This window comes from Molossus molossus, unplaced genomic scaffold (genome assembly GCF_014108415.1).
Source record: "Molossus molossus isolate mMolMol1 unplaced genomic scaffold, mMolMol1.p scaffold_m16_p_9, whole genome shotgun sequence".
Lineage (NCBI taxonomy): Eukaryota > Metazoa > Chordata > Mammalia > Chiroptera > Molossidae > Molossus > Molossus molossus.
The window spans coordinates 17,905,900-17,931,755 of record NW_023425403.1 but is presented as its reverse complement, the minus strand read 5'-3'; the positions used below and the strand labels follow the sequence as shown (position 1 = coordinate 17,931,755).

Below are 25,856 nucleotides of genomic sequence, written 5' to 3'. Positions count from 1 at the left end.
CTGCTGTTTTATGGCTTTTGGCCCTTCCCTCATGGTTTAGCAAGGATTGTGAAATTCTGGATAAAGTTACAAAAAGACAGGTTGATTCTCTGTTTTTGAAACAAATCCCAATTCTTTTCATCTTCAGCTTTCTTGAGAATTAAAATTGTGAGATATTTTTGTAACAGATATTTTAAATTCTTAGGAAAATTGAAGTGGACTAAAGAAAAACACCCATTGTTTTCAATGCTATATGAATATCCTGAATTAATAACATTAGAAATTTTGCATTTTCCTAAAGATGTAAAAATGCTTGTGAGAAATCAGAAGAGGGCCATTTAATAACAATATAAATTCCATTTAGGGTACACATTTTATATAAATACCTGTATAATATTTTTATAAATTAGTATTATCTTAAAAAAGATAAGAACTTTCTAAAATTTTTCTGATAAATCTTTGAAGGCTAATATTATTATGACATTTTTGTTTTTACAACAAACATTCTGCCACCTTAATTTTTTATGAAACTAATAGCTGTAAGTCAGAAGATTTTAACTTACTAATTAGCTGAAACCAATGATATCAGAACAAATCTCTTTTCCACACATGCAAAATACACATATAAAATCTACCTATATTTAGACATATACATACACAGATGTTTTTGTTTATGAATAACAAATAACCTTAAATATTAAATAAATATTAATATAAAATCAATATTTACATTAAATTAATAGAAATACTAAGCATTTTTATTTATCAAAATATTAATATAAATTATATTAATAATATATATTAAAATAAATATTAATATAAATTTATAAATATAATACTACTAAAAAAGAATGAGGAACTTCATTCAAACTCTAATCAGATTAGTGAGGGTGCAAAGGGTATGTGCTGTTTTGCTATAAGAATGGGGATGGTCTTTGATTTGCATTCAGTCTGAGGCAGTGGTTTTCAACCTGTGGGTCACGACCCCTTGGGGGTCGACCTACCCTTTCACAGGAGTCGCCTAAGACCATTGGAAAACCCATATTTCCGATGGTGATTCATAACAGTTGCAAAATTACAGTTATGAAGTAGCAACAAAAATAATTTTATGGTTGCGGGTCACCACAACATGAGAAACTGCATTAAAGGGTCACGGCATTAGGTTGAGAACCACGGGAAGGGCTCAGTTTCTCTGGTAGTATTGTTTCTTACATGCGTGTTTACCTGCATGGACTATTTTAAGTTGTCTTTTATATTTTTTTCTGATCTACAACAGGTAAAAGAAATGTAAAAAGAGTTTCTTTTCTTTAAAAAATAAACATAAATTTTTTTTTTCACTTTATCCATTATAACTCTTTCCCAATTAACCCAATAACAATACACAAGGGTATAATACACTTGAAAGCACAACATCAAATTCCTGTTAAGGAAGGACCCAAATTAAAACGCTAACAGAGAAGGGAAATAAAAAAGAGGAGGTGGGTAGAGAAGATTTCCCTTTTATTTGAATCTAAGCACCCAAGATGGCCTTTTTAAAAAATATTATTTCTTTTCTCCTTTTTGTATATACTCATTGACAAGGTTATTCAAATTAAGATTATGTTACCTTGCAAGTTTGTGGAGAATAGTCTTCCTTTGTTGGCAAAATTATTTGTAAGGTAATGCCTGTTTCATTGTGCGAGAGCAAAACAGTTACAGGTGATCTTTTTACACATTAATTGTTCTCGACCCTCTTGCTGTCTTGCAAACCCTTCCCCGTAAGCAGATCCTGAATTCCTGGCATGGAAATGGCTTATTTTGTATCCTTAAACTATCAATTTGACTTTATTGGGTAATGTTACGCTCAGGTAATGCTATACAAATCTGGGCAAATGAGTTTTGCTTCAAAGCCCTGGGACTGAGATTCTAAGCGAAAAGGCCCAGTTCTGCGGGGACATGCACCTGCAGCTCTGCCTGAGGTCAGCGGGGATCTTGACGATCAGCAGTGTATTTTCAGCAGGTTCAGCAAAACACAACTCCTTCTAAATAAAGCATCAGAGAGGAAATCTCAGCAAATCCAGTGATGTTGAAATTTGTCTGGAACAGCAAGCCTAAAACCGGTTTTGTGACATCCAACAATGCCATCAAACATTTAAGGAGTTTTGCAAAATTCTTTAATGAATTCTCAAAATACACTTAATTGTCTATTGCCAAAAAATTACATAAAATAAAATAATATGAACCATGCCATGTTTCAGGAGAGAAGATGGACAGTGTCATAAAGTTAAGCAATTAGACACTATCATAACTTTTAACAACTGGGAAGTTTACGTTCTAAAGCATTATAATATGTACCAGAACATACATGAAGTTAAACTAATGCTCTTCAGTTGTGATGGAATGACTAAGCAGAAACGCCCAGGTTGTTACAGATGCGTTTACACTTGATGGGGTTTGACAGGAATGGGATAATTGCTAATTAGAAGACTTAGGAAAAACTGCTGCATCAACATTTTACAAGTGTGTAAGTCAGTTCTCTCTTCAGGTATTTAGAAACCATTCCCTTAGAACCGGAGAGAATTATTTCTTTGCCTGACCCCACAGGAGACAGATAACCTAAGTTCCAACAAGCTGGGTTGCCTCGAGCAACTTATTGCATGTCTCTGAATTCGAGTTTTCTCTTCTGTAAAGTGATAATAATAATTCCCCACTTGTGGGATTATTTTGGGATATAAATGCCATAAAACATTCAGCACAGAGGGTCAGAGTGAGTACCCCATGTTACTTTTCCTAAGAGTGTTGTGCAACCCTGTCCATACATCAGAACCACCTGGGGAAATTTAAACCGTACTAGCCAGTGCCCCCCTACAAACCAATTTAAATCAAAACCTGAGCTTAGGAAACACACTTACAAAAGCTCCCTGTTTGCAGCCAGGGCTGCAAACCACTGCTCTAACCTACCCGTTAGTCTACCGATGGTTTTCAACCTTGGCTGTGCACTGAAATCACCTGGGAACTGAAAAATATTGATGCCTGGGTTTTTGTTTCTGATTTAATTGATACACATTTCAACTTGGGGATTGGGAGTGTTAACAAGTTCTCTAGTTATTCTTTAAAAAATTTTTCACTTTATTCCATACACAAAGCTGTACATATTTAATGTATACAACTTGAAGACCTTGAAGGTAAGTATATACCCATGAAACCATCACCTCAATGAAGGAGATAAACATCTCCATTACCTATGAAAGTTTTCTGCCAACCCCTATATTTATTTATTTTTTCCCTAGTTAATTCTAATGGGCCCAGGTTGAGGATCACAGATCATTAGGAAAATAACACTAATTCTGTGTGATTTCTTTTCTTTATAAATAGTGTAATTTTTCTGATTGTGCAAGTAATATGTCTTAAAATTATTAAATGTAGAAAACTATGAAGAAAATAATAATTAAAAAAATCCATAATCTCATTGCCCAGGAATAAACATCATCAATAGTTTGGTTTATTTCTTTTTTTATGTGCTGTTTTGCATGGTAGGGCTCATGCTGCATATACAATATATTCCTTTTCTTTTTTATCTTACATTACAACACTAGTATTTTCAATGTCATTTAACACATATTTCAGGTAGCATTTTAAAGAAGCAGTATATCTATAATAGTCTTCATTACATATTATTATTTTGCATATTTCAAAGAAAGTTCCAGACAAAGGATATATGAACTTTTTGCCACACTTCCTCTGCCAAAGGCAAGGGTCCTTCCCGGTCGGGTAGGGAGGAGCAGACCCAATCGTCTTGCTCAAAGCAGAACTCAAAGGGCTGCCAACAGGTGCTGCTGCCCGAGTCCTGACCAATCACATTTATCAGTGATCCTCTGCAAGGAAGTCACGGTATGAGGTGCTGCACAGGGAGCCAGTTCATGATCGGAATGCTAGGCCAAGCTAAAATGGATCTCCAAAAGTCATGGCAGGAAGAAGAGGGGAGAACAGAGAATCTGAAACCAAAGAAAGAAATCCAAACTCGGAGCCAGAGTCATGGGACGCAATAGATGCCAACCACTCAACTTCTGAAAAATCAGCAGAATTTTCCAGTTTCCTGCCCCGAAAGAGGACAATACTGAGCAGTAGCTTTAGCTGAATTTGCTCACAGGGCAGAAACGCATTAGCACATAATTGGCCTGTGGAGTTATTGTTGAAGCTGAAGACAACATCCTTAGGGAAGGTGAAGAAGACATGAGAGGATGTGGAAGCCGAGCAGTGAAGCTTAAATGATTTGCTGGAAAGCAACCAGTGAAACTGGAGCGAAAGCATTGTGTTAGGGCATTGCAAAGTCTGGCTTGAGAAACATCCCCCAAAGTGTAGCAACAAAGGGTGAATGAGAACATTGTCCCGGGACAGTCAGATTTCTGGGCGCTCTGTAACGGGGGAGCCAAGTGCCTGATAATGTAATAATTTCAAGGATAAGCCCGAAATTAGAGGTAAACGCTGATGTAGTTAAGCTCTCCTGGATGCGTCAGCTCACATCCCTTTCACTTTTGAACATGGATATCTGCTTCTCCTAATCCGCGATAATCATAATCATCTGCTATCTAGTGTTGTTGCCTCATTTTCAACTGTGTGTTAATTTTGATACTCAAACAAAACTACAAAACAAGGAGAGGTGTGGGAGAGGGACATGGAACTTGCACTACGTTTGGAATAGAACTCAAACAGCAGAGCCTGCAGGCCTGTGTGCTTTAGCAGCTCGCCCCGCCTCAGCCACGCTGGCCCCTTCCCATTCCTTAGAGCATTCCACGTTCTTTCCTGTCTCAGGGCCTTTGCCCTGGGTGTTTCCTGTCTAGGATTCTCTCCTGGCTTTTTTCATCCACATGACTGGTTTCTTCTTATCATCCAAGTGTTCCAGCATCCTAGAGACCTTTCTAGACTACCCCATGGAAAGATTTACTGCCTCACATCACCATTTTCTCAATCATAGCCTTCTGTTTATTTCCTTAATCACAATGCACTCACTTATTTATTCTGTAATTATGCGTCTTTACCTACTCTGTGCCTGATATGGGCGTGCCATCAAAGAGCCGACACTGTAGTGGGCGGTACAAACATTATGTCATATAACCACATGAATAATTGCAAAATCCTAATTCTGTTAAGATCGACAAATGAGAGCCCACAGAACTAACCTGTCAGCATTTCACTTGGTTTCTTTGTAGTTTATCTGTCTTCCACTGGCAGGGCAGAGTCTTCGCTTTCTGTCTGGTTCTGCCCCAGAACAGCACATTGGGGGGCATGAATAAATCAATGCTAGGCATTCATGTTTACTCCTTCTGTTAAACTTCACGGTAATCAAGAAAACTACGTATCATTATCCCTATTTTTTGGATTAACAGCATTGACGCTCAGAGAAGAAATTAGTCCAACGTCCTAATGCTGGTGACAGAACTAGCAATTGAACCTGGTCCTTATTCCAAGTTATTGCTTTTTTTGTGATACAAAGAGCAGGGAAGAGGCAAAGAATTCATTATTGTAAATTGTTTACTACGATTAGAACCTGATCATGGTTCTATTTCATGTGTTTTTGGGGTTAAATTATTTTCATGTGTTTACCCCATAAAATCAAAAGCAAAAACAAAAAACAAAAAAACAAAACAAAACAAAAAAAAACAAGAACACCCTACTACTATGCAAAAGAATCCTACAACTTCATTTTCCTATAGCATTGCAGGACCAACAAAATCTAACCTCTCCAAGCATACTCAAGTATGTCTGTGTTCGGTGATTGCAAAATTGGATTTTGTTTGGATCTCTTTATATTTGGCACCAGAACGATGACTTGAATGATCAAGAACAAAAGTGTATGCTGTGTGGCATTTGCTTTAGTTGGCTAAAGGAATCCAGGTACAAAGGTACACAGTCTTAACTCTTTCTGTACTTTGAGAAGTTCTCTGAAATTTGGAAAAAATTTCCACAGTGGTTTCTTTGTTACTTATGCCTTGAGTGTTAGCAGGGAGGGAGTGTGTGTGTACGTGTGTGTGTGTGTGTACATGCATGCCCAAGTGTGATTTTACTCATATTTATGCTTTTATCTCCTCCTCTTTTTCCTGGGATCTCTCCTTCCAGATTTTGGATAATACAGGGCTAGACTCCAGCTTCAGAGAAAAGGCAGGAGCAAAAGACAAGCCAGAGAACAAGTAATAGCTGGTTTTTGGTCCAGACACTCAGAGACTCTCAACCCCGCATGGAGCACCAACCTACCAGCTCTCTCTTCTGGCTGCTCCTCCAGACTGCTCCCCACTCACAGTCCAGCATTATTTTCAAATTTCTAGATTTCTGGGTAATGCCACACCTAGCTCCCTGTTTGTTCGGTGGTCCTAAGTACCAGTACATAAATCTCTAAGTTTAAGTGGATTCCCTTTTTTGGAACAGGACTAGTTGATTTTTAAATTTATCACATACTAGAAATCCTTTTCCCCCTATCTTTCAAGGATCAATCAAAACTAAACACCTTTTCCCTCATTAAATAAAAACATATATTTTAAGGAAAATGGTCTCATATCTCTAAATCATTTAACTGTAAACCATCTAAACAATACAAACTAATTATTGCCTAACAAATTCTTTGAGTTTGTTCAAAGGTAATTGCCAAGTTTCCCCCTCGTATTTAATGAACCTCATGTTTTGCCGGGGATTAAACTGTGGGTATGTTTGAGATTGTGTGGGAACCTGTGCCCAAAGACTTTCAACACTTTCTTCAACTGAGGCCCACGTCTTCCTGTTCTGATGCTTAATTTACATTTGATCCAATCTGTATTCCATTAGTATAAGCCTTAGCAATCTAATTCCACTTTTTAATTTTCATTTCACAACCTCTATCCTATTACTAGCCTTCCTGTACATCAATAGAATACCGTCCAGGGGTATTTGTTGATGTGACTTGAGAGCAGAACAGTTTGAGTTAAATCGGTTACCTCTGTCCCTCGGAGCGAGCGGCAGCATGCTAGGCTACACAGAATGCAACCGGGGGCCCACACGGCCTGCTCAGGTCTGCGGCCAAGGCTGAGGAGCTGGTGCACCTCCTTCAGCGGTGTGTTTATAGTTTCCTCCCTTGTAGACAGAATGACTGGCCTGGGTTCATCTCAAGATACCAGGAACTTTCCGGGTTCCCCTGGAAGGTCAGCTGATTCTGTGCCTTCACCCTGCTATGGGAGTGAACACCTCTCAATTACAGGACACCTCTGAATACACTGGAGCAACAAACACCAGATGTGTAAGGTGCCAGGGAGTCCGCTCCCTCTGAGAATCCTGGAGTCTGCCTTCCTCAATTGCCCACGTACAACCCCTCCATTGTGCCCGCGGCAGCGGCCCGAGACGGCGCTGCCTCTGGCTTTCCAGACATGTGTCATTTCCCCCGCACGATCCGCAGCACCTCGCTGCCTGGAGTCGGCGGCCGGAATGTGCGGCATGTCTCACCGAGGAGCAGAGCTTTTATTTAAAAAAATATCCCTCAACTGCGAATGGAAACGGCAACCTCCCTGCCCTATTCTTAAAAATAAATAAATACAAGGAGCTCCTCGTGCGAGAGGCACATTAGGGATGCGGGCTGTTCATTTCCATGAAGTCACTCACAGCAGGCCCGTCTGGAAGCATGCTTTCATCTTCTGCAGAGGGAGGGAAAATGTACCAGCAGAAGGGCCGAAAGACCAAGGCTTTGAAGTGGAGGGTGAAGTGGGAAAAGTGACCCTTCAGTCAGGTGAATTTGGGCCAGACCGGATTAATTTCCACTCAACTTCAAGTCAACATGCGCTGCGTCAGCCCACAGCATCACGACTTGGGGAGACTCCCCGCCATCCAGGCCCTCGATGTTTTGACGGGCTGTCCTGCAGTCCCGGAGTTCCCACGGGGACCCCGGGGTGAAGAGGGCAGTGGACGTGGAGGTGGTGTAGGGCTCCGGCCAGGACAGCTCTGCTTCTGCCTGCTTAGTGGACTGTGTTCTGCTTCGGTTCTCTAAACTCTCCTCCCCTGAGGCCTGGGACGAGCGGGTGCTGCTCCAGGAGGGGTGATGTGATGGGGATCCGGATGGGCACGGCCTGACCCCTGGAGCCTGCGGTGCACACAGGCCGGTGGGAGGTGTGTGGGTGAGGACGTGCTCCTGCTAAAAACAAGAGCGGTGCTCCAACACGCTCGTTTTGAGGCTGAACAAGCAGAGATCCAGAGAGATAAAGCCCCACGGCGAATTAATTGAAGAACTGGGACTAGAATCGAGAGGCCTTGATTTTTATTTCAGTTTTCTTCCTCCCAAGTTCAGACAGGAAGCGAAAGACTAAAAAAAAAAGCAGAAATCCGCTCAGCTAGAGAGGATGTACATTGCAGCCCTTGAACTTCCCCTGACTAGGCCTTATCTTCGTTTCTATCCTTTGAGTGCTTTCTCAAGATGCAATCAAGGCCGCACGCCCATCCCTGGACGCGGGCCTCCGTACGCGCCTGGTTCCTTCCAGACCCATGTCTCCGTTTCCCCTGGGATCGGAGGTCATCTGGCTGCGGTCCGCTCCGGGAGCCTTCCCATCAGTCACTCCCGTGCCCACGGCCCCTGCACACAGTGAGCTCTCTGCGGAGTCGCTCGCTATCTTGCATTCCTTGCTGCATTGCATCACCCCCTTCCTTCCTTCCTCGAGTGCTCGGGAACACTTTCTCTCCAGCCCCCGTGCCTGCCGCTCACCCTCCCAGCCCTGAACTTTGCCTCGTTTCCCTTTCCTCCCCGTGTTGCCCTTGAGGCTGTGTTCCTGTGTGTTGTAATGCTGAGCACTAGGAGAGGCCGAATGAGATTCAGTTTAGTTTCCTTTTGGTTCTGTGCTTCTGTCTTCTCTTTCTCCCTTTACAATCCCTCACTCTTTTCTAGTTTGGGGTTTCAACTTGAGACCTGGTCACTTGTCCTGCCTGCTGTACCCCGCGCCCCCACACCATCCCTGAGCCTGACTTCTGTCGGGGCTTGCAAGGTTGGATCTGATCAGGCTGCATGAAGAAGGCGGCCAGCAATGTTTGTGGATGTGGAACGTTCCTAGTCAGTCCAGACCTCACCTTGCTGGGAAACTGGTCGCAGAGAATTGCTGGCCATGATCCTATGCTCTCCTTACAGACCCTGTGGCACGCAGCATCCTGTTCTTGAGAGCTGCCTAAATGTTAGCTCACACATCCAACCCTCATTCAGGGGCCGGATGGAAGAAAGCAGAAGGCAGCTTCTGTCTACCGAAGATCTCTTCTTTCTTTGTACAAATTGTTTATTACAGCAAACAAAACAAAACAAAACGAAATAAAACAAAACAAAATGGTGCTTGTGTATTTCCCATTACACTGAATCCAAATTCATGTGGTGTCTCTTTTTCTCTCCTATTCTTCAATCCTCCCCCCCATTTTTTTGTTTTTCCTTCCTCAGAGCCCTGGCACCTTCTCCTTCATGGCAAGGGCGTCACTGGCTGATTGAAGTGTTTCCTTTGCACCTCATGGGGAAGTCAAAGTCTTAGTTGCTGCAGGGAAGTCACGAAGGACCTGAGGCTGATACTGTGGGATGTCACCCAAATGAAACGCAAGGCAGTTTTTCCCTAGGTGGGAAAAGAAGCTTATAAAAGATCAGTTTTCTATCAGACAACACTTTCCATTTAAGCCATACGTCTCTGTGAACTGAGCTGGCCCATGTCAGTCCTGGGAGAGGAACCTAGGAGGTCTGGTGTGAAGACATATACTCCAAGGGTTTAAGCTAAACAGACCTCATAGGTAGTAAGGCGAGGGTTGATGTTAATGGTTCGGTGTTTCTAGAACAAATAGAAGTTTTTCCTGAGTAAAGATAAGGGGTCCCACTGTTAGTGGTGCTCTTCCTGCTCTGATGACGTTTGGAGAACGGGGCACAGAGGGCAATGCTGTGCGTGCGTCATCCACGCTCACATGTGTGTCCTACAGTCCCTAAGTGCCTGGAGAACACGCTGTGTCTTCAACTCCTCTCTCTCTTCTGGTGTGCTGTAGACAAAGATTTGATTTGTTGAATTCGGCTGAATTTCAAATAGGTTTATTCTTCCTATTCAATCTATTGATCTGCCTCCTTTCAGTCGAATAAGTTTAGCATTTTTGTCTTTGGCAAAAAAATTTTAAAAAGATAGTGATTGTTCTCACCCAAATCATCAAAGACCTGCATTTTCTGTTGCTGTTAAATCAAACGGGCCATTTTTAATCCCTATCTCATTGCCTTGGTGTTCCTGCGGCATTTGAAAGTGTTCACCATGCCCTCCTGAAACCATGCTCTGTGCGTTCTGGGGCAGTGCTCTCTCATCATTGCTTTGGATACTCCAATTCAGTTTTCTCTGGGGATTTCTCTCATTCTTCCAGCCGTTCAGGCAGAAACCCTACAGACATCTTTGACTTGTTGCTTTCTCTTAGAAATGTATCTAAAATATATATATATATTTCACCACCACCACCACCACCACCACCACCACCACCACCGCCTCGGCCCAGCCATCATCCTCTCTTGCCTGGACTGTTACACTCGCCTCTTTACCGGCCTCCCTGGTTGCTCCTTTGCTCTGTGTTATTCTCAACAGCAGCCACAGCAGTTCACTTAAAGCCTAAGTCAGATCATGGAACATCATTATTCAGAAGCCTCCCCAGGCTTCCCTTCCCACTCAGGATAAAAGTCAAAGTCCTCTCTCTGGCCCTGAGGCGCTCGATGCCCTGGTCTCTGTCTTGTTCACTCGGCCCTCGCTCACGGACCCTTCCTGCGTCCCCAACACACTGGTGCACTCCCGCCCAGAGCCTCTGCACCTGCTGGTCCGAGGCCTGTGCGCTTTGCTTTGCCATTTTCTTCCAGTCTTTACTCAAGATACTGCTCTGTCAGCCCACATGGGTGAACCTGGAGGGTATTATACTAAGTGGAATAAGACAGACAGAAAGACACGTACCACATGATTTCACTTATATGTGGAATCTAAAGAACAAAATAAATGAACAAACAAAACAGAAACAGACTCACCGAAACAGGCTCGTAGAGCACACTGACGGCTGCAAGAGGGGAGGGGATTTGTGAGGTGTGTAGAAAAGGTGCCGAGATTAAGAATACAAACTGGTAGCTCCAGAACAGTCACGGGGATGTAAAGTTTAGCACATGCGATATAGTCGATAACATTGCAATAACTATGCACGGTGCCACGTGGGTACTTCAACTACTGGGAGGATCCCTTCGTAAATGATAGAATTATCTAACCACTATGCTGCACACCTGAAACCAATATAAAATAATACTGACTATGAACTTTAATTGAAAAATAAAAGAAAAAATACTAATGTCAGCTTCTTAGCGAGGTCCAGCCTAATTAGTCTGAAAGCCCAGACCCACCCATTCTTCCTCCTTTCTCTTCAGAACGTATCATTATTAAATGTGCTAATAGACTTCCCTTTTTTGCTTATTTTCCCCTCCAATATACTATAAGGTCCAAACGACTGCACTTTTGTTACTAACGTGGTGTTTGCCAGTGGACGCGCTCAATACGCATTTGTTGAGTGACTAACCGACCAAATGTTGGTTTCTCTGTCTTTTCTCTTGTTGCTCAAGCATCATTTCATGTTTAAAGTCATCCGTCTGCAGACAACACTGCACAGAAGATTTTCCCTGGAGCTTCAGACATGTATATTTAAACACCCCGACACTGCCCACGACTTTTGTCTTGACGAGGACTCGTTCTCCTACAAGTGGCTGAAGCTTACTGGTGTGCATGACTGAAAAGGCCAGTTGTGGGGCCGGCTTCCGCTGGCTCAAGCAATGTCACCTGAACCTGCATGTCCTGGCTGCCTCACTCAGCTCTGCTTTCCCACGTTGGCCACGTTCTGTCTCTCTCTCTGGGTGGCAATAGCTGCTCCGACAACAGCCCTCGCCTCAGATTCTTGTGAGCTTAAATCCAAATTCAAATGACAGAACATCTTTTCTAGAAGGTCCCACAAAATTCCTGATATTCAAACCCTAACTGGACCAGCTTAGGACAGGTGGATCCCAGCCTCGCTCACGCACCCACTGAGAACACAGACACACATTCATACACCCTCACACGTGATGTTGGCTAGGGAAATGGCAGTATTTTTGGTGGTGTTGATCCGGGTCTCGTGCTGAACTCTTGGGGACAGCCATGCCATACTATATGGGTCCTGAGGAGGGATCCTCACGTGAGAATTGGGGATGGTTTTCAGAAGAACAGAAAGTGGATGCCAAAGACAATCCTTGTCTGGGTATTATCTTTCTAGTTGCTCAGTCATTGTGAGTTCTGCTTCCTCCCTCCTCTTCACTCTTGACAGTTTTACGTGACTTTACTATCCAGATGATAAATCCTTGATATGTTTTAGATGCATCCATGCCTCCTCCCCTGCATCTCTGCTACCTCAGTCCAGGCCCCATTGTTTTATTTGCTGCCACGTCGAACCACCTGATAGTCCTGAAACGTGAGGCGGGCTTTCTGCCCTCTGCGCCTCTGTGCTCAGTGACTGTTTGGCCTGGAAAGTTCCCCCCTGGCTCTCTCCACTTTCCCCAGGGGAGAGCCACCTGTCCTTACATAATAAAGAATTCTTTCTGAGCGCCTTCTGTATGCCACCTTCCCTGATGCCCTCAGGCCTGGTTCAGGTGCTTCGCCCAGCCTTCTCCGAGTTAGAATTGGCTGTTTATTCGTGGGTCTCCCTGTTTAACTGTAAGCTTCCTTGAGAAAGTCTATCGTATCTCTAGTATCTAGCATAGCACTGGCAAATAGCAGGCACTCAATAAATAATTACCGAATAAGTAAATACAATTTAAATAATCAGAAGGTAATATTTGGTATTTAAAAGCATCTTTACTACTGAGCAAGTACATCATACAAGGATCAAATAAAAGCTAGGATGCTGCCATCTTGATTCATTCTCAAATGCCAAAGCCTCTTGAAAATACTAACACATTTAGTAGCTTTTGCTACTGGGGAATCAGTACACCTTCTTTATCATTTTCATTCCCCTTTTACTTCTTTTTATTTTATTTTACTTTTTAATAGTTTTATTGATTTTAGAAAGAGAGAGGAAGGAGAGAGAGAGAGAGAGAAATATCAATCGGCTGCCTGCTGCTGGGGATCGAGCCAGAGACCTGGGCATGTGCCCTGACTGGGAACTGAGCTGGTGGCCTCTCGGTGCATGGGATGATGGTCAACCAACTAAGCCACACCAGCCAGGGTGCTTGTTACTTCTTTGTAAAATGTATGTGTGGTTTTGGGCATGGGATGTAGGATGCTAAATGTCTGAAAAAGAGTGGGGCTAAAGAGAATTGACCTTTATCAAGGATCATTTTAAAAGCTCCAGGAAATTCTACATCAAAGGTTCAAAATCATGCTTTCCTTAATACTTGCTAATAAAGATTAAACATTTATAGAGAGAACTGCAGTCACTATAAATCAGCGTTTCTGTGGGTAGCCTGTTTACAACCATTTTGTACACAAATGGCATTATTGTTTCAGGATTTGTAGTCAGTTCACATTCCAACAAAATGTCCAAACAAATTCTCCCACAGCGATGTGGACAGAACATCATTTCTTCAGAGCGCCAGCACAGGGCAGAAATTCCGCATTTCAGTGTTTGTATTCATCCTCGATGGAACCCTGATGCTCACTGGCTGGAGCTGCGTTTATTACAATTATAAAACAAACACTGTTCATGAACTTTCTGTCAGATTTTGACCAAATGTTAAAGCAATTCCTCAACTTCTGGAGCACTAAGGAACATGCCATTGATTGAAACAGGAAATTTAATAGAAGCACAAAGGATGCTTCATCTTAACTTACTGTCTAGCACATACGTTTTGCTCACCTAGAAAAAGACCTATGTATTAAGCTATTAAGAAATCAAAGAAACAAATTTGCCGGGAATATATGTATTTCCAATGTATCATATATGTTCTGTAGAATACCCCTGGTGAGGCCACGTGGTTGAGATGGCATCCACATCACGATCTGGCATCCACCACGGGTTGGCTCAGAGAAAAGCAACAAAGAAGCAGAGCTAGAAACTCAAATGACAGTTACCAAGATGAATGCAAAGAAGGTGACTGAATTATTAATCTTTCTCATGATCCTTGTCTTCCCAGATAATGACCAGATTCATTAGTGTCACTTTGAATACAAAAGTGTGCTGTGGGGTTTCCCTGATGATAAAAAGGCTCCTTCATATCTTTCGCTTTCCCCTGTGGTTGAATATTCCAGTCTTTCTCGAACCTTGACTTTATAAATCACTTTGTGTCTTATGCTAGGACATGTGGGACAAGGGTGTCCTTTATGGGCTGTTGATCCTCTTAGTTAACCCAATTGTCTTGGTGCCTTCTTCATGTTACATGGGTCTCTCCTTAATATACCTAGTATAGAAAATACCAGAATTTGATTCAGCTCAAAGAACAATTTGCCATAGAATCTAAGCAAAATAAAAATATACTATTTAGAATGTTAATTTATTTACAAAAATAATTTTATTCACTTCTTTTAAAGATCACATCTATGCTCTGGCTTGTTTGGCTCAGCAGTTGGAGCGTCGGCCTGTGGACCAAAGAGTTGTAGATTTGATTCCATTCAAGGGCACGTACCTCGGTTGTGGTTTGGTCCCTGGCCCTGGTTGGGGTCGTGCGAGAGGCAACCAGTCGATGTGTCTCTCTCATGTCAATGTTTATCTCTCTCTCCCCCTCCCACTCTATCTGAATAAAAATGAAAAAATGTCCTCAGGTGAGGATTAAAAAACAATAATAACAAAATAAAATAAAATAAAATAAAGAGGCTAGTTAAATTATTTAATTAAAATGAAAATATTTTAAAACTAGCTTATTATTTACTAAAAAAGAGAAAAGATAAAACACATACGTGTGAATTCCGATTTAAATTGTACCCAGCTTTATAAAATATTAAAAATAATTTTATAAATCCGTATTGCTCTGTTCCATGGAAATTTTTACCATAATTTTCAGGTTGAGGTTGCTTAATCAAAAGTTAGTGTAAATATAATCAGTTTTTAAAAGTATTTGATAAAATAGGAAAAGCATTAATGTAGGGCACATTATATGTACCTATAATGTGATATTTTCTGCTTGATATATGTGTGGAAATGTTATAAATGAAAGGATTATATCTTCTTTTAACGTGTGATTTTTAATATTTAAAATTGTGTCTCTAGACATAGGTCTATATGGAATAGAAATGCTATGAATGGTCATGTGGTTTGTTATGGAATTAGATGCTGCACAGCGAGCCTTCCAAACCGTTACAATTTAACCTCTGACTCCAGAAGGCCAGAGAACAGGCTGACTCAATCCTAAATTCTTTGAATCTAATATCTAAACTAAAAATTTCCACAACAATTTATTTTTTGGCATGTGATGAGAATTTTAAAATCATTAAAAAAAATCATTCAAAGCTTGGCTACTGTTCTAATTCAAAGAAGAGCATGAACTACAAGTAACTGAGTAATGTAGACTGGGATTTGAAAACCCAGGAAACATATCGGGAAATGTTGATCTGAAAGATACTTGTTAGAGTGACTTATAGATTTGAAATTTTCTTCTAATATTTTCACCAGCACGAATACCAAAATAGTTGAAATCATACTCTGATTACTGCTCCAAGGAAAAACATCGCAAAGGGAAAGCAATTCCCATGAAGTTTTAGTTGTGTCTTCTAGGAGAAGAGACTGCTTTGAACGGGAGAAACTGATCATGTGCATTCTTTTTTGAAAATTTTTTTCCTTTATTGATTTTAGAGAGAGAGGACAGAGGGGAGAGAGAGAGAGAGAGAGAGAGAGAGAGAGAGAGAGAGAGAGAGAAACATCAATGAGAGAGAACATTGTTTGGCCACCTCCTGCATGCCCCCCACTGGGGATTGGGCCCACAACCTGGGCATGTGCCCTGACTGGGTATCGAACCGGTGACTTCTTGGTGCATGGGTTGACGCTCAACCACTGAGCCACACCAACCGGGCTCATGTGAATTCTTAAGCTTAATGTCTGTGCAGTGGCTGGTATTTTCTCTTAGAGAGAATAATATGGAGAGCATTTTCACAGTATCTGGTAAACATTATTCAACAACGTGTGTGATCATTTACCTGTTTTCCTAATAATGAAAAAAATAGTAGGGTGCTGCCAGTGAATAAGGCAAAGCTGGGGAGGACCTGCTAAAGGCACACAATCCATCCTCAGTTCCTCCTCTTCGCCTGCCCACCACCTTACCGACTTTTAATTAGGCACTTTTTGAATATGGGAAAGGAAATTCAGTTAGAATAGAAAGTGTGATTTTGTGATAATAGAGAGTTAGAAATGTTAAGAACTGAGGCAGTGGTTGTGTAGAAGGGAGGAGGAAGAGGTGCTTTATTATTATTTTATTGTTTAAAAATATTTTTTTCTTTATTGATTTTAGAGAGAGGAAAGGAGAGAGAGAGAGAGAGAGAGAGAGAGAGAGAGAGAGAGAGAGCACGAGCTAGAGACATCGATGAGAGAGAACATCGACTGGCTGCCTCCTACATGCCCTCCACTGGGGATCAGACCCACAACCTGGGCATGTGCCCTGACCGGGAATTGAATCAGCGACCTCTTGGTGCATGGGTCAACACTCAACCACTGAGCCTCACCGGCTGGGCAAAGGGTGCTTTATTTCATGGATTCACAGCTAGCATGCGGAGAGTGGAAATTTAGTGCAGTCAAGTACACTTTTCATCTCCCTGGAGGATTCTGCTTCATATCATTCCAAAGTCTGGCAAAATACCTGCCAGCTCTCACTGGCAGAGGTCTTGCACATGACAAAATGAAGACCAGACTGTTCTTTATAGCCAGTATGTAAACCTACCTCTTGCTGAGTGACTCTCAGTGGGTCTCAATCATTGTGTCGATTCTTCACCTGTTAAATACCGATCACTGTAGCTGATTATGTGGCTATTTGAGGTGAATTATATGTGTCAGCAAATTGTAAATACAATGGAGGCAGGGATCTAATAGGAAGCATCAGTGACAAAAGGCAGTAGCTAATGAGTCTTTCAGGTGCTTCACTCTCTTTCACTGTTGTTCACTAGTTTTTGGTTTTGGCAGATCAAATGTTTTTGGTGGATTAGTTAAGGGCAGTGTTGTCCAGTGAAGATTTCTAGGACTTGGCTAAAGGAATCCACTAAATTGCATATTTTGAAGTCTAAAGACAGCATCTTCTGTTTGAATTTTTAGTGCCTACTATAGAGATTGGAACATGGTAAGAGCTCTATTTTTTGTTTAATAAGTTAATTAAAAGCAAAAGCTATAATATGGACGTAGGAAGCCATCATATTCATGTATACCAAAGCTAGCCCTTTAAATGATATATCCTTTAATAACTACTCTCAAAGAACTTACAAATATGAAAAATTATGACAAGAAGACAGATGTTAGCCACAAGAATCTTTTTTTTTTTGGTCATAAGGAGGATATTAAGGAGTTTATAAATAAAATACTATAAAAAATCCTTTCAAGGTAAACCACTTTGAAAATTAAGTTTGTAGAAATAAACATAGCAACTACATGTTAAAATTGCCTAGTTATACTTAGTGATAGATTCCAACAGAAATAGAACAAAGACAAATATTTCCTAGAGGTACTTCACCTTATCTGTATCTACGCATTTACTGAGCAACATACATTTTGATAGCGTTAAAGTCCTGAAATATCCTCTGTAAATTTAACTTCTTTAAGTTCCTGAAAAGTCATTTAAAGCTCTCTATTTTTGGAACATTGGTGGCACAAATCTTAAATAGGTGACATAATGAAACAAAAGGTGCGTTTATATAAATTGTGGATCCCTTATTTTGTATGAAGTGATATATTATTTGACCAGAAGATGGCAGCATTCTGAAAGAAAAAGGAAACAAAAAGAAAGAAAACAGGAAAACAAAAAGCAAAATAATTCAATTAGCTTGCTTTTTATTCTTCAAAGGTGTTACGGCCTATTTAAATCTGTTTTTGGATATTATCCTTTTCAAGGTGCAGGATGTCTTTATTCCCTCTCCCTCCAAAAAAAAATAAATAAATAACAGTAGTTATGAGAACTTACTTATACTATTGTTTTTATCAAAGAAAAAATTATTTGAAAGATTAAAAAATTATCTAAAGGCTATATAATTGTAAGTCAGTGGTGTATTAATTTAAATTAAAAAATAATATTAGAAAATAATATATATGGTAATAAAACTTATGATCCAGAGACATTAAATGTGTTAGAATTTTTCTATAAAATATCTATTTGGGATGGAGAAATTGTTCTTGTGCACTGTTAAATGGATGTATAGAAACACAATTTAAAAACAAAGATATTCTTCCACAGAGAATATAAATATATAAATAAATTTTATCTGTTCATATAAATACATAAATTTTATCTGTTTACAACCTTTAAAACTTCCATGCTCTTATCAGAAAGCTATTTTAAATTCAGACATCCAATTACATGTTTTTGTTTGTTTATAACAATATTGAAAGACCTTAATTAGAAAGAAAAAAATTAGAGAACTTCATGTATGTGTCTAAGTTAGTAACAACTTTAATTGAATTGAAAAGATGCACAGGGGAGCATATAGCTCATGCCCTTGTAGTGTCTCTTCCCATTTATACAGTAAATGAAATTATGGATAATCTGCTACACGAACATTGTTTAAACCAGTCAATGAGTAATGTTGTTTGCTCTGGGTCTGAAGGGAGGGATTTCGTGATCTAGGCCAGCAGAACCCATACCTGGGACGAGTTGAGTTGCTCTGACCAAGTCTGCTTTCTCTCACACGTTTTTGTTTCTTATTGTCCCCAGAGTTCAGGACTCGGTGACGATGAATATGTTACCCTAGCAGCAGGGAACTTCTGGGGGCGGCTTCACCAGGATGGTTTTGGAAATGAAAGTGGACATATATCAAAGGCTGCTTGGACTCACAAAAAACTCTAAAACATTTTCCCTGCTCAAATAATTATTTTAGTTTATGTTCCCACAAAGTTTATCTATGGATTAATCAAAGAAGGCCAATGTATAAAAGAGACAAAAGTACCTAAGTGTGGCTGGTACAGGTGGAGGAAGGCAGTTCTGGGGTGGGGGAGGTACCCCAGAGTGCAGTCTGAATAACACTGATTTATTTAGTTATTATTGTTTGATTCTCTGCATTTCACATTATGACCAATTTGGTAAATGACCATTCAGTAGTTACTATGATGTTTATACAAGTTTAAGGCTTTCAAAATGAATCATCAGAACAAGAGCAAAACAAAATGGATGAAGCAATCTATGGTAAAGAGGAAAACACTAGAGGCATTTTCATGAACATTTGTTGATTTTTCTTTGAAGGAGTTTACTAATCCAGAACTGACTTGGATTACAAATTGTTAAAGTGGAAAGAACAGAAAATCACTAAAAAGTGACCGTGGCAATGATAATCTAAAGAATTTAAACTATTAATTTAAAAAACCAGCACAGCTCGGCTGATGTGGCTCAGCAGTTGAGCGTCGACCCAGGCACAAAGAGGTCACTGGTTCAATTCCCCATCAGGGCACATGCCCAGGTTGTGGGCCCGATCCCCAGTGGGGGGCATGCAGGAGGCGGCCAATCGATGTTCTCTCTCATCCATGTTTCTCTCTCTCCCTTCCTCTCTCTCTAGAAAAACAGAACAAAACAAAACCCAGCATATAAAATGGTCATTAAATACCCAGAACAGTCAAGAATATTGATATTTTTCCATATCGATGGTGATGGTGACTTAGGGTACCATGAAGATAAAGAGAAAATAATTCCCTTACTTTCGTATTCTTGTCGCATGACTCCAACTATTTTAGATACGTGATATTCAGAATACTCAAGTACTTGGATGATTTTATTTTTTCATTTGTAAGTCTGGTATGTGGTCAAAAGCTCCAAAGGATGGCCAAGAGGGCCTTCTGTGTAAAGTTTGTGCAACTGCTGTTGAATATCACATTCGATCCCTGAATAAACATTTCAAATGACTTCAACTGTCTTTAAGAAGTGAGTATAAAAGCCATCAAATACCAGGGGAACAGTTAATTATCAAAGAATCGAAGTAGAGAAGTAGAAAAGAAATGGAAACATTTTGAATATATAATTAGAATTTTGGAACAACTAGGTTTGAAATGAGGAACGTGAGGACTCTGGGAACAGCTCACTGGTGATTATTACGGCCCAGTGCTGTGAGCTTCGTCCTTGGTTGCTGTGATGTGGCGAGCTGTTAACTTGCTATTTCACTCTGCCCAGAAATAACGGGAAGTTGTTATTTCTCTTGGATAAAAGTATGAGCTGAATTCGAGAAGTAACATCAGCACGTAGAAAAATTAAAATTTTTCTCATTGTAATGATGATAACATACAAAAGTACTATTCATATGACCCAATCCTAGGTTGCAGAAATGATGAAGAGATTGTTTCTTGTCCTAATAGAATCTATTTAGTTTTAACCCTCTCATTGTTCACATGTGTTCCATTTCCCCCCTCTTTCTTCTGGTTTCAGGAATTCTGCTCTAGACACCCAATTAACAAGATTATTTTAAACTAAACACAAGCATGTAGAAAAGCAATTTTGCTGACTCCAAAAAAAATTGTTTAAATACCATGTGCTCATAGTTTAGTATTAAGGATCGGTATATCTGAGTACAAATTATACTTTTCTTGGCAAAATGAAACTCCCAGATTTAAAGGGAAAAAACTTATGTGAGGAGGGCATTGTAGAGATTGAAACACTCATCCCTAACAATACTGTCATGAATTAAAGTGTAAATGGATTAGAAACAGATGTAGTATCTTCCAACACAAGATGCAACAGAATTTGAATTTATTTTGAGTATAAAAGCAAATGGCTATGAAAAATGTTTCTAGTTTTCAAAGCCCAAGGTTAATGAATTACATATTTATTTATTACTTCAAATCCAGAATATGTGAATGAAATCTTCTATGCTTTAGAATCATAGACTTCTAAGAAATATCTCATAATAATAATCACAGAATTATTTTTTTTAAAGAAACATTTTTTTTGCCCTGGTTTGGTTCCGTGGTTAGAGCCTGCGGACCATAGAGTCCCGGGTTCGGTTCCCGCTAAGGGCACGTACCTCAATTGCAGTTTGTCCCAGGCCCGGTTGGGGTCGAGTGGTTGGCAGCCAGTCGATGTGTCTCTCTCACATCGATGTTTCTCTCTCTCTCTTCCCCCTCTTTTTCTCCCTCTCTATCTGAAGATAAATGCAAAAATGTCCACGGGTGAGGATAAAAAAAAAAGGAACATCTTTTTTTCCCCCTAGCTCTTCCGTAGCTCAATTTTCTTAAAAAATAAAGGCAACACATTTTGCCTTATTTTTCTTTCTCATAAACAATGACCTTAGTGAAAAAAGACAACTATTTCTTTAAAAATCCATGTACTTTAATATTATTGCTTAGCTGTATCAAAGTTAAATTGCCATTTTCAAAAGCATTACAACCAAAGGTATTTTTCTAAGACCATGACATTTTTGTTTGCATTTATTAGTTGTAAACCATATTAATTTAATTTTTTGATGTTCTATAAGATACCATTAAATATTCTTTAAGAATTCTGCATGCTAGTATTTCCTTTACTATGCTATGTTCTTCAAATACCACATATTACATGAAATACTGTACTACTTAAAGTTCTAGTCAATTTTATATATTACCTTGCTTTTTTCAAAGACTTGAGAAAAAAGGAGTATTTGTAGTTCCTATTTGTAAAAATGACAATGCTTTATTTCTCTATTTTGTTTTAAATAGTGGACAGCATTAGTGAAATTATCAGCTTCGTTAAAAATGTATCCGATAACCATGTAAGTAAAAATATAGAATATAATATCCTGGTAAAACAAGAGATATTACTAACTTTTGCCTATGAATTGGCTTTTAAATGATACTTTAAAATGATGTGAGCTGTACTCCAGCATCTACACGCTTTTTTCAATTTTAGTGAAGTAAATATACCATACAGTATATATCACAAGCATACTGATTTTAGCTTAACCATGAAGCATACAATGATTTATTGCAAAGGCGACACTGTGGAATTCTCTCCTAGGAAATAAACCCAAACAAAGCAATTCCTGTCAACATGACTGAAGTGTATTATTTGTAACAAAGATGTTCTATGTTTACCAGATCTCCTCACTGGATAACTGATTGAATCATCAAAACTTGAAAACTTCTGTATGGGGAGTTGCCAAGTCTTTTGAGAGTCTGATTAAGCTATTGACAGTCTTCCCAGGTGTAATGATGACATGCGTACATAATTTAAAGTACAATTTCAGAGGGGTCAGGCACCCTTCTAAATCCACGGATGAATTCCAAGTCAAGAATCTTTTTTTCTAATTTTGCGGGGCTAGTTCGTCATGGATCAATGTCATACTTCCAATCAGATTGTCCCTGATATCTTTAATATATAACTCTCCATCAAAGCAATACTTTATGGGCTTTGTAATTTCTATTTTTTAGCAGCTTTACGTGGAACTCTCCTTTTACAGATGCAACAGTTGAGTTGGTTATTGATTGTAAAGCGTGTCCATAGATCTCTGTTCTTCTACCTTATAGGTTTTTGTCTTTTGAAAGCCTTTCTCAGATCTTTCTAAACCTTAAAATCTTATCCCAGATACAGACACCATCCCACTCCACACCCAGAACGAGAAATAAACCAGCATTTGTGCTTATCCTGAGGAATAGTCTTATATAAAATTAATAAATATATCACTAAGATTTATATTGACTACTAATTATATGACTGTATGAGAACTTCGCAAGCAAAGCAAGCGGGCAGCTGTAGATCACTGGATAAAGAGGATGTGGTGGTACGCATATGCAATGAAATTTACTTGGCCACAAGAAGAATAAAATCTTACTATCTGTGACAACATGGATGGATCTAGAGGGTTTTGTGCTAAAGGAAATGTCAGACAGAAAAAGACAAATACTATATGATTTCACTTATATGTGAAATAAAAACAAACAAACAAACAAAAAACAGAAACGAACTCATAGGGAATAAACTGAGGCTTGGCCACATGGGAGGGGCTGGGGGGTGGCTCAGTGAAAAAGGTGAACGGATTAGAAATACAAATGGGCAGTTACAGGATAGCCACGGGATGTAAAATGTAGCATACGGAACATAGTCAATAACATTTCAGTAACTATCTGTGGTGCCAGGTGGATACCAGACTTATTGAAGGGATCACTTGATAAGTTATATAAATGTCTAACCATACATTGTACACCTGAAAGTAATATAATATTAAATGCCAACTGCAATTGAAAAATAAAAAAATTTAAAAAAGAACTTCACAATTACTAATTTGCTTTTATTGAATAGAATTATTCTACACAAGATTTTGGAAAATAAAATCAGGAAATATCCATTCCTTGAAGTTATTTTCCAGAAGCCTATATCTGTATCTATATCATATACCTACATTTATATGTATATCTACATTTATATCTGCATCTATCAATCTATTAATATAATCTGATATATATACACACAACATACATACATATATATATATATAATCACACACATATGCATACATACATACACAGGGGTGGGTAAAAGTAGGTTAATAATAAATTATATACATATATATGGTATTTATGGAAAATCTGAAGATTACTCATTGGTCCCATTCTAATAATAAATATAAAAGTAGAAACCTTATTGAAAAAAGGCACTTAGAAACCCAGAGAGCTTATACACAAAAGGAAAGCCAAATATTTCTGGTAGTTAGGCACTGTTATAAATAGACTGCACAGCAGCAAATCAAATATAACATTAAATAATTTTGAAATGAAAGTAAGCATTCTGTAAAAATTATGGAGCAGAAGGTTAGCTCATTTTAGGTGGGTGTTAGAAGTAGATGTTCTTAAAATTTAATGTTTCTACTAATATTAAAATTGAAATTTTAGTTCATGATGCAAAGAACAGCATTGTAGGTTAGCAGAGTTCTCCCTTTTTTCACGAAGTAGCCAGATTGCCATAACACATCATTAATTCCCTGAGCTCAAAATTGAAGGGAAAAGTATCCGTTTAATCTCTCATAAAATAGGTTAAATTTTTCATTCTAATATTCTAACCCAGGAACAACTAAAAGCAAAACTGATCTATGGCCCCCAAACTATTTTAAACTGTAGTAAAGAGGAAGTGCTCAAAAGAATAGCAACACCCATAACAACAAAAAATAAAATGCACACACATAATTTAAAACAACCCTCCTGCCCCCAAAACAAGGCCATTTTTAAAAAGAAATTTCTTAAAAGTCAGTTGCATTTGACAGTGGAATGTTTTTTTTTTTGTTTTTTTTTCTGGGTACTTCTCACGAATGGCTGGAGAACTTTACACAATTATAGTTCAATTCTTGGCGAGAGCTCATGTCTAGTTGACTAGCTCTATCTGAGGTATTGGTCTAGAAATGGCAAGCAGTTTTTGGTTGTTTTTAAGTGGAATACAGTGTTTGGAGCACAAGTCAGTTACACAATGAGTCTCCCTGCTCACCGTCTAGTGCGTTGTGGCATCACTACGTAGCTGTGGCTGATGCCCAGGTAACAGTTCCCACCTGAACAGCTGCGTACATATTCACATCCGATTTCATTCACAGTTGACAACTTTTCAGAAAATATTTGGTTTGTGGTGCATAAAAAAAATGTTTCTTTTCAATAATTGATTTTACGTGTTTTTAAAATTTTGCCTGTAGGGGTGAAAAGTTTGGTCAACTGATAAAGCAAAACATGAAAAAACTGGATAAGAACCCACTATAAAATATTCTAAAGGATTAAAGTCCTTGGAAAATTGATGGTTTCATGTTTTTCATTTTAAAACTTTACTGAAGATGGTTACCATAAAAAATAATGTATATATTTCAATGGACATACATTGACCACATTTATAAACACGAGGGTAGGAAGAAAGACTAAGGAAATGCACACAGAGTAGTATAAATTGTAACACATTATAAGGTGACCCCATTAAACTATGTGTGTTTCAAGGGAGAATTAGTGGGTACCAATGTAATTATTTCAAAGTAAAAGAGGAACATGCAATAAATATCAAAGTGAAAAGAACTACTCTTTAGGATAAATGCTTTTAAAAAGGTAATTCACCTTTCTTTCTATTTCCTTCTTCTACTTCAGTCCCACACTTGTCCCCAGTGTTCAAAAAGCCAACGCTCTAATGTTTCTCAAACCTTCAGGTTATAACTGTTAAGTGGCTTTTATCTTTTGCCTTAATAAGAAAGTGGTAAAATGGGATCCCCGAGTTTTATATTATAGTTTTGCATTTCAAACTTCTTTGCCCATTATGAAAAAGAAGAGAACCATTTTGTTGAAGTCAGCGTTTTGGAACACATTATTTTTTTGACCCTGTTTTTTCAGTGTACCCCAAAATAGCACTGTGTAGTATGTCTTGGTTTTTTTTATTTTCAATATATACAGTACTACGCTATGGCATGTCATTGCATTTCACTGGTTACATGCCTACCTCGTTTTGCTAGATTGTGAGCTGTTTAAAGACAGAATATGTCTTATTCCAACTCTTTATTATCTTGCATAATTCATGGCACGTAGTAGGTGTTCAATACATATTTATGCCATCAAAATGCTTTAGATATGCTTACAAAGAACATATCTACTATGTTTTAAATTCAGAGTGCAGTATTCTCTTTTGAGTCTTGAGTTCAGACTTGTTTTTTATTTTAAAGGCAGGAAAACAAGGAATCCAAACTTATTTCTCTGTGTTAAGCTAACATGGGCATTTAAAAAAAATAATACAACACTATGATTTTCACTAAACTAGGAAAGGTTATTTTGGAGCTGCTGGGACGTTAGATATTTGAAGTAGTAATTAC

At 39.0% G+C, this 25,856-nt stretch overlaps 1 protein-coding gene across 1 annotated transcript in view; it reads right to left on the bottom strand.

Annotated features, from left to right (window-relative positions):
* Window positions 1-25,856, bottom strand: part of DLC1 (DLC1 Rho GTPase activating protein) — a 390,131-nt gene that overhangs the window by 264,886 nt on the left and 99,389 nt on the right. The window lies entirely within an intron of this gene.